This window comes from Schistocerca serialis, chromosome 4, assembly GCF_023864345.2.
Source record: "Schistocerca serialis cubense isolate TAMUIC-IGC-003099 chromosome 4, iqSchSeri2.2, whole genome shotgun sequence".
NCBI classification, from domain to species: domain Eukaryota; kingdom Metazoa; phylum Arthropoda; class Insecta; order Orthoptera; family Acrididae; genus Schistocerca; species Schistocerca serialis.
The window spans coordinates 922,364,921-922,376,553 of NC_064641.1; the positions used below are offsets into that span (position 1 = coordinate 922,364,921).

General features: G+C 45.3%; 1 pseudogene; it reads right to left on the reverse strand.

Annotated features, from left to right (window-relative positions):
* Positions 1-1,253: 1,253 nt before the first annotated feature.
* LOC126475864 (5S ribosomal RNA) lies at positions 1,254-1,371 on the reverse strand (annotated as a pseudogene).
* Between the last annotated feature and the right edge of the window lie 10,262 nt (positions 1,372-11,633).

The following is an 11,633-nucleotide window of genomic DNA, read 5'->3' on the forward strand; positions in this document are numbered from 1 at the left end:
GTGTAGACTAGTTTATAAATTTTAGAATTAGGCATCACTTGTCATTCAAGAAGCCAAAAAGTATCGAACACGAAAGGTGTGAGCAAGTCAACTTATGGGTAGTACATAGCTTCTTTGATGTTTAAGAGAAAACTGTATGGGAACTGAATCTTTATGGAGGATTTTCAACTGATATGAAACCTCATTTTGTCGTGATCCATCGAAAGTCAGAGTTGTTGGGGTCGTTGGTGCAAAAAGCAGACGCAAAACAAATATATCTGGGCGTGAAAATACATCGGTGCTCTTATGCTGTTCTGCTGCAGGTTAAAAGCTTCCACTACTTTGCGTTTTCAAAGGCAAATATGTAATGGAGAATTGGATTAATGCAGATCTTGCTTCGCAAACAGCAGTTTCAGCAACTGCACGTGGATGGATGGAAACCACTTTATTCTTCAATTGGTTTCGTGATTTGATTCTACCAAATATAGGTGAAGAAAGGCCAGTGCTGTTAATCTATGATGGTCATACTACACATATTTCAACTAAATTGATCAGACTATCCCAACAAAATCAAGTCACCATTATGAAGCTACCTCCCCACACTACACACCTATTACAGCCTCTCGATGTGTCAGTTTTTAAAAGCCTCAAGACCAAATGGGACAGTGAATTATGTAAATGGCAAAAGGAAATCCACGCAAAAAAATCCTTAAGCACACATTTATCTCACTTTTCACCTGACTGGTCCAAGATGTGCCCATAACAAATATTATCTATGGATTTAAGACTACTGGAATTTATGATTGGGAAGTACAGGGGGTTAACAAAGAAGTAATCCTAACATCAATATTCAAGACAACTGATCTGATGAAGTACAAAAAAAATTGCCTAAATTTAAACAGGTAATCCGACAAGAAATAGACTGCCACTGAACAGGCATAGAGTCTTCAGCTTCTAAACCTATAGAGACAGCGCCACCGGCAATGGTTGCTAGCGCTGCATCCACAGCTACAAACCCACCAGGAGTAGACAGTACATCCACAGGAGTATGCCGCAAAAGTTTTGAGGACCTGTTGTTGGACATACTTAAGAGCACTCCGTCTTCAGGCCACAAGTGGCCCATCGGGACCATCCGACCGCAGTGTCATCCTCATTTGAGGATGCGGATAGGAGGAGCGTGTGGTCGTTATGATGGTTTTCTTTGACCGGAGCCGCTACTATTCGGTCGAGTAGCTTCTCAGTTGGCATCACGAGGCTGAGTGCACCCCGAAAAATGGCAACAGCACATGGCGGCCCGGATGGTCACCCATCCAAGTGCCAGCCACGCCCGACAGCGCTTAACTTCGGTGATCTGACGGGAACCGGCATATCCACTGCGGCAAGGCCGTTGCCTGGACATACTTAAGAGTGAGAAAACCCCTGAAACAGGTGATAAGAATCGTAAAAGACTTGTTACCAACTGCGAGATTATTACATAAAAACATTATTTATTAATGAAAGAAAAAGAGGAAACAGAAAAGCAGGAGGAAGCGAACAGAAAGACACTCAAACACTCCGCAAGAGAAAAGGAGAAAGAGTTGGCAAAGATCAACCTTTCTAAGCCTGCTGCCAGCAAAAGAATTAAAAGGAAGAAACTTAGTAACGCCGCTGAAGAGACAAGTGAAGAAAGTGATCAGTTTCCTGTGTGTGACAGTGGCGATGATTATGCTTTTATAAGTTATTCTGACGAAGAAGTAGATGAACATGATGTGAATTCAGTAGAAGTGGGTGAATTGTGTGTTGTCGAAGTCTATGCAAAATCAGAAGTGAGTTTCAAGCTGTATATAGTAAAAGTGACAGACCAGTGGCACACTGGATATGAAGTCATGTTTTGCAGACGTCATTCCAAAACAATGAAGTCTATGGAAACAGAAGAAGAGCCTTACATTACATGTAGTAAGGAAGCTGTCAATGCCTCTTAGAAGCATCTCTGCTAGATTCAAGGACATGATTAGGTTTACTGATGATTTGAGTGACCTATCGAATATTTTTTAACTACACATATGGTATAATACTTAAATATTAATACCTGTAGTGGGATTGATCTTTACCAGTAATTGTAAAATAAAGTTGTGTTATTCGAAAATTTGAATTGATTTCATACTCAGTCACTTTGAAAGTGTTATCTTACGTTGTCGATAACTCAACTACAGGGTCAATGAAATGACTTTTATTAATTTTCTCAGGGGTTTACATGTTTGCCAACAGGCCCACTTACTATTCAAACAAAAACAGTTTGTATGGAACCAAGGCCCTTGTGGCCCATTTGCCCACTTTGTAGGGGTATCTAGGCCCTTTAGGCTTCTTTTTCTTTTTTCCCATTAAGTTTAAACGTCAATAAAATTACATTCCTTTATAATATATTTGTAGGCTACATGTTGTATTCTAAGAAAAGATATTTCAGACATTAATTTAACATATTAGTGCTTCTCAGGCTAGTACTACATTAGCAACTACGTGCTCACGTTGTAAAATCATGGCCCAGATACCCAAACTAATCTTAACTGGAACTGTGTGTCAGAGACTTTAGTGTTTTTTTTTATTCTTTGAGTTACTCACGCCTGTCAGGACCTACGCTTTTAGACACTGGGATTATTACAATATTCGTGAAGTTATATTCTGTGCCGTATCTTGACGGGATACCACCTGTAAAGCTTATATTGCGATTGGCTTCACAACGCTCTCAGTATCTTTGTGGGAATCTCGTCTATTTCCAGTGCTTTTTTTAGTCTAAATAACTCAGTGTACTATTAATTTCTTCTGACATTACGGTATCACCCATCTCACTTTCATTCTTCCCTTGCCTACGTATTATATTCAAATTTATTTCCTTTTCTGTGGTGTTTCTGCATATTCCTTCGTCCTTCCAGCTTTCCCTTCTTTGTTGTACGAAATAATTCTGCAGACAAGAAAATTACAGAAGGCTATAGAGTAAACACAAAGAGCCGTAAGAGCATCAAGAAATCGTGGAGCAAACCAGTACTGAGCAGTTATCTCTGCACCTCCACCTTTGGAAGCCTAAACTACTTTTTCCTGCTTTGCCTCTTTGTACCTCCTACAACTATCAATTTTTAGACGTCAGTATTCTGTTTTGCGGGCTTCATTAGCCACGTTTTTACGAATTGTTAGATAGTACACAAGAAATGAACAGAACGTTTTTTGCTTAACTCTCTGAAGACGGCCGGCCGAAGTGGCCGAGTGGTTCTAGGCGCTGCAGTCTGGAACCGCGCGACCGCTACGGTCGCAGGTTCTAATCCTGCCTCGGGCATGGATGTGTGTGATGTCCTTAGGTTAGTTAGGTTTAAGTAGTTCTAAGTTCTAGGGGACTGATGACCTCAAGAGTTAAGTCCCATAGTGCTCAGAGCCATTTGAACCAATTTTTTTCTCTGAAGACGCAATTCCCGCCAACGCCATTGTAGCCCGCATTAGAGATGAATGCAGGAGTATAGTGCGATCTGATGGGTTTCACTAAAATTCCTCTCAACAATAGAGTCCGCGTCTCTTAGGCGGCCGCACAAAGGAAGTCAAGAGCGATGCCGCCGCTGGGTGGAATCCGACACATACATTGTGTGCTGCTGACCTGCCCTCCATCCTAAGAGCGTGGAGACTGCACGGCGAAACGTCGATCCTGACTTGGAGGCTTTCCATCGCAGTGAGCTCCACGTTGAAGGTGACAGTACAGTACTTCGCGATACGCCGTGGTACCACTCCAGCACTGTTAAGTGAATAGCTTCATCACATTTATTTGTTCATCCACTAACCGACTACGTATCTCAAGCAAGCGATAATCAGAGTTCAGTGAATCTGATACCGATGTAGAGAAAACTGCATTGTTGCTTCTTGACTAAAGTGTTTGTGCGCACGTCTTGTGAATTATTTTCAGTGCACAAATTCTGGGAAACACTGGACAGAGGTAAAATATAATCAATCGAGCGCGATTTGTTGTTTAAACTATTTGACAGAGAACCTGGAAATCGTCCAAATTCGAATCGATTACTTTTGTTTATAAACAATTAACGAAACATTTTGCCAAATTCATTGAACGTCTGAGATTAGTAAAATTTTTTATGATCTCTTTCACAGACGAAGAAGGTTTAATTTTTCTGGGTGTAGGGGCAACACGAAATGCTTTCCTTCGTAGTGGAGTTAACGTGGTGTTACTCTTCTTCATATACACTGAGGTGACAGAAGCCATGGGACAGCGATATATACATATATACTGGTGGCGGCAACATGGCGCACACAAAGTATAAGAGGGCAGAGCACTGGCAGGGCTGTCGTCTGTGCTCACGTGACTCGTGTGAAACGGTTTCTGACGTGATTATGGCCGCACGACGGGAACTAACAGACTCTGAACGCGGAATGGTAGTTAGGGCTAGATGCATGGGACATTCCATTTCGGAAATCGTAAGAGAATTCAGTACTGCGAGATCCTCAACGTCAGGAGTGAGTCGAGAGTCCCAAATATCAGGCATTACCTTTCACTGTGCACAAAGCAGAGGTCGACGGCCTTCACTTAACGACCAACAGCAGCAGTGTTTCCGGTATCTGTCAGTCCTAACAGACAAGCAACAGCCGTTAGGGCAGTGGGGCAAAATTTGTCGTTAACGGGCAACGGCAGCTGACCACCGACGCGAGTGCCTCTGCTAACAGCTCGACACCGCCTGCAGCGCCATCCTGGGCTCGTGACCGTATCGGTTGGACCCGTGGGGACTGGAAAACAGTGCCCTTGTCAGAAGATTCCCTATTTGAGATAACGGTAGGGTTCGAGTGTGTCGCAGACCCCACGAAGCCACGGACCCAAGCTGTCAACAAAGCACTGTGCAAGCTGGTGGTGGCTCCAAAATGTCGTGGCCCGTGTTTAGACGGAACGGACAGCGTTCGGGTTATGTTAGGTACTTTGAAACCGTTTGCAGCCATTAACGTATTTCATTTTCCCACACATTGATGGAATTTTTACGGATGACAGTGCGCCATTTCATCGGGCCACAGCTGTTTGCTACTGATTTTCAGAATATGGTGGACAGTTATAGCGAACGCTCTGGCCACCCAGATCCCCCTACATGAATCCCATCTAACATTTATGGAACGTAATCGAGAGGTTAGTTCGTGCACAAACCCAACAGCGGAAACACTTTCGCATTTACGCACGGCTACAGAGGAAGCGTGGCTCAATATTTCTACAGGGGACTTCCGACGACTTGTCGACGCCGTACCACGTAGAAGCTACTGCACTACACTGGGCAAAAGGAGGCCCGACACGACGTTAGGAGGGAGGCGTCCCACGACTTTTGTCACCTCAGTGTGTATATACAGGGTGCGGAAAATAGATTAATCCAAAATGTAGCGCAGAAAGATAGTCTCAAACGAAGCAATTTGAGGTTAGGAACTAGGTGTCACATCTGCATGTTTCTGGAGCTATGGGATTGTAACTGAAATCCGTCATACCGACGTCTTTACTCAAAATGAAATGTAATTCACAGAAAATGTATACTTCAACTAAGTGATTGTGTTAATCAATCGTCACGATGAAAAGAAGGGAAACTTCGAGGGTCACAAGTTGAGCCGTGCTCACTCCCAACTATGCGTTTTCGTGAATTTTGCTGTCTAACTGTGTTGGGTTTCCCGCACTTGTTGCGGTTTCGTCGCGGTTCTTCTTCCTTCTACGTGTAGCAGCAGCGATGTGTATCGATATTTGCACCGTGTACCATCTTTGGTTTTGTGTATGTAGTTTCCGGCTAGGGGGCCTGCAGGGAGTCGGTCGGTTGCTGCGGACCAGGGAAGTTACCTCCGCGCGGTGCAGTCGCCTGGGTCCTCTGGCGGCCCTCCACAGTGTCGTCGCGATCGGACAGATCCACACGCGCTCCGAGCTTCGTGGTTCACCGACCCAGGACGTCAAAGTTGAGTAGTAGTTTCAACTACCCAAACCACGTTGTCGTGGTTCGTTTCGGTGGTTCGCTGTAGGAGAGGTTCTCCTGTGAGCGACACCGAATGTTTCTATTGCTGAAATTTAGCTGCCATGCGGTGCACTGAATTATATTTGTTGACTACAATTTGAGTGTACCAGCGGAATTTTCTGCCTTGTGGCTGTTAGTGTTCCGGTTACCTGCCCTGACCACTAACGAAATTTCAGGCAATGACCTTTCCTCACCTGTTGACGCTGTCCCACACAGTGTGTAGTTTTGACCGCTAACACACACTTCATGGATTATCACGTTCGTAAGTTTTTGTGTTTTAGTTCTCATGTAATGATTGGTGGCAAGCGAGTCGTCGTGTCGGTCAGTCCCTGACTGTCTCCTGGTTGGGTTCCGATGGATCGAGTGTAGTTGGGCTCACCACCTGTCTCACCTATGCGAATGAGTGCAGACCGACCTCCCTGGAGGCTTCTGAGTGCTGGTTTCTTTATTGTCCCTCTCACCGGTGTTTAAATCATAGGCTATGATAGATTATAAACAGACAATTAAAGGTTCTTGTTTTTACTGGACTTTATGTGTTTCTGAACTTTGGATAATCAGTTGTGGGCCTTAAGCCGCTTACAACGTTATTCTTGAAATTACCCATTAACCAAAAAAACATTACGACCTTCTACCTTAAATTTGAAAATTTTAATATATACTACCATAATCTTTTAATTTTGGCCCTGAGCCGCATATATTGCACCTTGCATATGTTTTTTCTATCTACTTTTGCCTTGAGGCTTTCCAGCCTAGGTGTGATACTATATGTTTTAATTATTTTATTTGCTATTTTATCTGCATTATTATTTAGTTGACTTTTAAGATATCTTGTTTGGACGCCCTTAGCGGTGAAATAATTGCCTTTTTGAAACTCGTAGTTCTAAATTTTTGGCTATATGCCGTTTTGGTTTAAAGTGTTATTAAACTATAATAAAATTGCAATTTTGAGTGAACCTGACCGACACCTTATTTGGCCCTTTCCACAGTCCTAATGACCTGTTCTGCCGTGCAGGTTTAGAGGGCGTCTCACAAGTGTTTCGCACTGACGTACCACACAGCACTTCTTTATGAATGAAAATGGTCACATGTCCATGTTTCAGTGTACCCTAAAAAGGACAAATCACGCAGTTCCCGTATGCAACTGGCTGCTGATTTGTGTACTCGGTGATGGCGCTCGATAGTGTCGCAGGTGGGAATCATCGAATTCACATCAGACGCGTTTGGTGGACAAGACATTAACGTTATTTCACTATCGTGCTCCTCGATCCATTGTAGCACGATTTTGTCTTCGAGAAACTGACAATTGTACTGCTGGACGATGAGATTGTCGCCAGGGAAGACATCGAGTGTGAGGGGGATGCAGGTGGTTCGCAGCTGTCTGCGTGTCTTCGATTACTACCACAGGTCCCACGGAAGCGTGGGAGAATGTGTATCGTAGCATAATCCTCTAACCAGTCTGCGTCAGTGGCGCGGTTCAAGTTTCGCGCAGTCGTCGCTCTGGCCGACTGCGTTTCTGAAGACGACCATCGACGTGGTGTAGCGAAAACGCGATTCATCCTACAAGGCGACACGTTTCCAGTTGTATTCGGTCGAATTTCGATGATCTCGAGTGCAATACAATCGTGATTGACGTCGATGGGTCAACATTTGAATACGCAGGGTCGAGTGCTGCAGAGCCCCTCGTTCGACAATGTGCGCCGGATGGTGTACTCAGAGACGCGTGTGCGTCCACCGGCACTGTGCCCTCTCGCAGAGGCTCCTCAGATTGGCATCTGTGCCACTTTACAGAGTAGACAAGCCTCCACACCTCACGTTCTGTGAAGAGTCGCGGACATCCAGCCACTTCGTGCATAGTGGTAGTTTCACTGACCTCTTAACGCTTTCTGTAGATACTCTCGTGAACATTCGAGATACTCGTTAATGGTTCTGCGTAATAATAATCTGCCCTTTGGCAAAGTCGCTAATCTCAGCGGATTTCTGCATTTGCGACGCATATCGTCAATAGCGTAATCCTCCATCCGTGTGTGCTCGGCTTACGTTCTTTTCTCTACAGTGAACTCCGGAGACAACCAGATCTTGAGGACACGATTTGGGAAAACGGTAGAGCGACCGACAGGGTCCGTCTGTTTAGATACATCCGTGAATAGAGCTGCATACTTCAGAGCCTCATTTAAAATGTCAAAAAATAGCGTATTAAAAATAGAACCTGAAGCACAGTCTCTCCTGTACTGCACTAAATCTGACATTACTCTGGGCATTTGCAATAACCAGGGTGACGGTTGGTTAAAATCCGGATTTCAGCTCACACATGTCCCCCACTAAAGACTCCAGCACACACTTTGCACATCCCAAATGACCTCGTTACCAGCACACGCCGGTAAAGAGACTAGCCGTAGCTGGACGAGCGACCGTACGGTATACCGAGCCAGTGAGGAACTGACGTGCCTGATGGACGCACCGTGGAAAGCTCCAATTGGATATTAAACGGCATTTCTCCAGCCTCAGCACACAGACTGGGTATGGGGCTGGTCCTGTAAGCACCTGTGGCCAGCCTGATCCCCTCACAGTGTACAGAAGACTTCACTGACCTGTACACTGTGGACCCGTAGTCCAGCCATGATCGCATGAAAGCCCTGTTAAGCTGTATCAGACACACACTGTCCACTCCCTAAGACCTGTGGCACTTCAAAATGTTCAGCGCCTACTGGGACCTCGCCTTCAGGTCCTCCAGGTACGGTAGCCAGGACAGTTTGTGCGGTTTTTGGGCCTCATTTTTGACTCCAAAGTCTTTAAAAGGGAAAATGGCGTTCCACATGAGCAATTCACGTAAATTAAGAATACAAAGAAGGATTAAAATGAAGACATTCAAACTTCTCGGCAAAAATGCAAAACCAGTCTTTGGAGCCCACTCTACCAGTCCTTTTACTGTAAGTCGCAACTGAGGAGTTGTTGCTGCAGCACTGGAGGAGGAACAGAAAACCACAAAATCGTCCACTAATAAGGAACGCTGTATGGGACTTGTTACCGTACACATGGTACCGTTCGTTGCTACGGCAAAGAAAGCAACACACAAAACACCGCCTCAAGGGTCACCATTCTGCTGCTTGAAACTATCTGACACCACGTCACCTACTTGATACTGCTTCGATAAGAAGGAGCGAATGAAGAAGCATACATGGTCACAAAGCCCCACTGGTGGACACGCCCTAGAATACTACGATGCGAAGTAGTGACGTACACATTCCTGGTGTTAAGGAATATACCTATGCAGCGTTGTTTACGTAGAAAAGCCTGCTGAATAGCCACCTCTAGCCGGACTTTCCTACACAGCTGATTAAGGCGATGCTCTGATAACTGCAAGCGCAATTTCAGTCCGTTCCTGGTTTGAGAAACATCAAAACTGCCTCCCTCCAAGAGTTGCTTGTCTTCCATATTAAATCAAAACATTGTAGGAGGAGTTCTTTTGACACTGACTCCAATTTCCGCAGCATGCTGTATATGATTTAATTGCGACTGGACACAGTATTGTGAGCCACAGACAGTGCTGAACCCAGCTCCCACATGCAGAATGGGCAGTTGCAGGACTCTGAAGTCCAACTCACTCCTTACCATGGAGGCACGGTACCGACAGACTGTTGGATCCTGGCTACCAGTGGCAACAGTCGGCCCAAAATGCTCTGCCACTATCTGTTCTGTGTCTGAAGGCGATTAAATAATACTGCCGGCTGAAATGGCTGTGCGGTTCTAGGCGCTACAGTCTGGAGCCGAGCGACCGCTATGGTCGCAAGTTCGAATTGTGCCTCGGGCATGGATGTGTGTGATGTCCTTAGGTTAGTGCGGTTTAATTAGTTTTAAATTCTAGGCGATTGATGACCTCAGAAGTTAACTCGCATAGTGCAAAGAGCCATTTGATTAAATAATACTGTTTTAGGTAACTGACTGCCTTACCAGAAATCCTCCTCACGTCTTTCCATGCTTTAGTAAAACAAGTGGAATAATTGGTAGATCGAGGAACACTTGCCATGAACTTTCCTGGCTCTCTGTGGTGATGCATCAACCTTTTGCCCTCACTAATCGAGGGGTTGCGAGGTTTTCCGCCGTTCGGCGGCTCTTAAAACATTGGGGCTGAATGTCTGACCCAAATGACTGAGTGGCATTCTTCAGTCCAAGAAGCGACACATGTCCACCTAGAATTACGAGACGGCTTTGAGATGGAGAAGTCGGTGGCACAGTGGATTACTACTTTTATGTGGCCCACGCACTCCTGGATACTGTACGGCAATCGAACCTGACCAACTGGCTTAACAACATCCACTTGGCTCTGATGATCATTGTGGCTGCAACCTCTCAGGAAGAGTTCCACCCAGTGGTCACTGCAATGAAGGTCGTCAGTTATTTCCCACTGAAAGAGTCCACAAGGGCTGAAGAGCAGAGAGAGAGATCGATGGCTCAGAATTATCCAATAGCAGCATAGAAATGAGAGAGAGTTCCTGTGTTAAAAATGCACAGCTCATGAGACGTCATGAGGGTCTCAAAACGCGATTCTGAGGGCAAGTAGAAGTCGAATCCACAATGTATGATGGGTACTGAAGTCTTCCAGTAGAAGAAATGGTCAGGGGAGCGTTCTACAAGACATTTTAGAGCCTCAGAGTCAATAACAACTTGCAAAGCTAAATATAGCGAGCAATCAACGATCCTCTGACATATATGAACCTTAAATGCAACCACTTGCATGTCATTAGCTCGGGTGAGAGCAGAGGAGAGGTGTGCATTACTGACAAAGAAAGCAATCCCTCCCTTGGACCTTCCCCAGTCAAGTCATCTTTGTTGTCTCTTTCCTATGGAGCTATACACTCCACCACAGACTCTTTAAAATGCGTTTCCTGCAGACACACGCACTGGGAGCGCTCCTGTGCTAGCATTTTCGGTTGCTCCACAAGTTTTCAGAACACAATTTTCCACTGCAGGATAGGAGCCATTTATCATGGGGACAGAACTTTCATTCTGACTTTCTGCTGGGGAGGGGAGCTCGCAGTGGGTGGAGGCTCAGTCTTGGGGCGAGTTACTTGCCGTCCGATATCAAGGTCCATTGGTCCATTGCCTCTTAAACAATGAGAGAGAGAGAGAGAGATAGAGAGAGAGAGAGAGAGACAGAGAGAGAGAGAGAGAGAGAGAGAGAGAGACGTCAGAATGGATGATGTCCAATCATTGGGCTGCTTACTTCCCGACTCCGACAGTGGTGGACTGTTTGCCTTCAGCTTTTTGCCCTGGGTTGGCTTCGGAGCCACAACTGTGGCTATGTTAGTGGTAGCAGTGGATGGTGCACCACACAATCTTTGGTGGGTCAGGGAGCACTGCAACATTGACAACCATGGCCTTTTCTAAACTGCTGGGGTGGTGGGGGGGGGGGGGGGAGATTAATGCGTCGAAATAGCAGCTGCAGCCCAAGTGCATTGACAAACACAGGTACTAGTGATGACACTAGCAATCTTCATTTGTATAGTGCTTCCTTCACCGGCTGTTTAAAACCATGCTGTCCCCGATATAGTGTACAGCGCGAGTAAGCTTGCTCTAGTTGGAAGGAAATACAAGAAAGTGAGCCCCAAGGGTCTATACTAGGCCCATTACTATTTCAATGTTATGTAAATTACATACCAG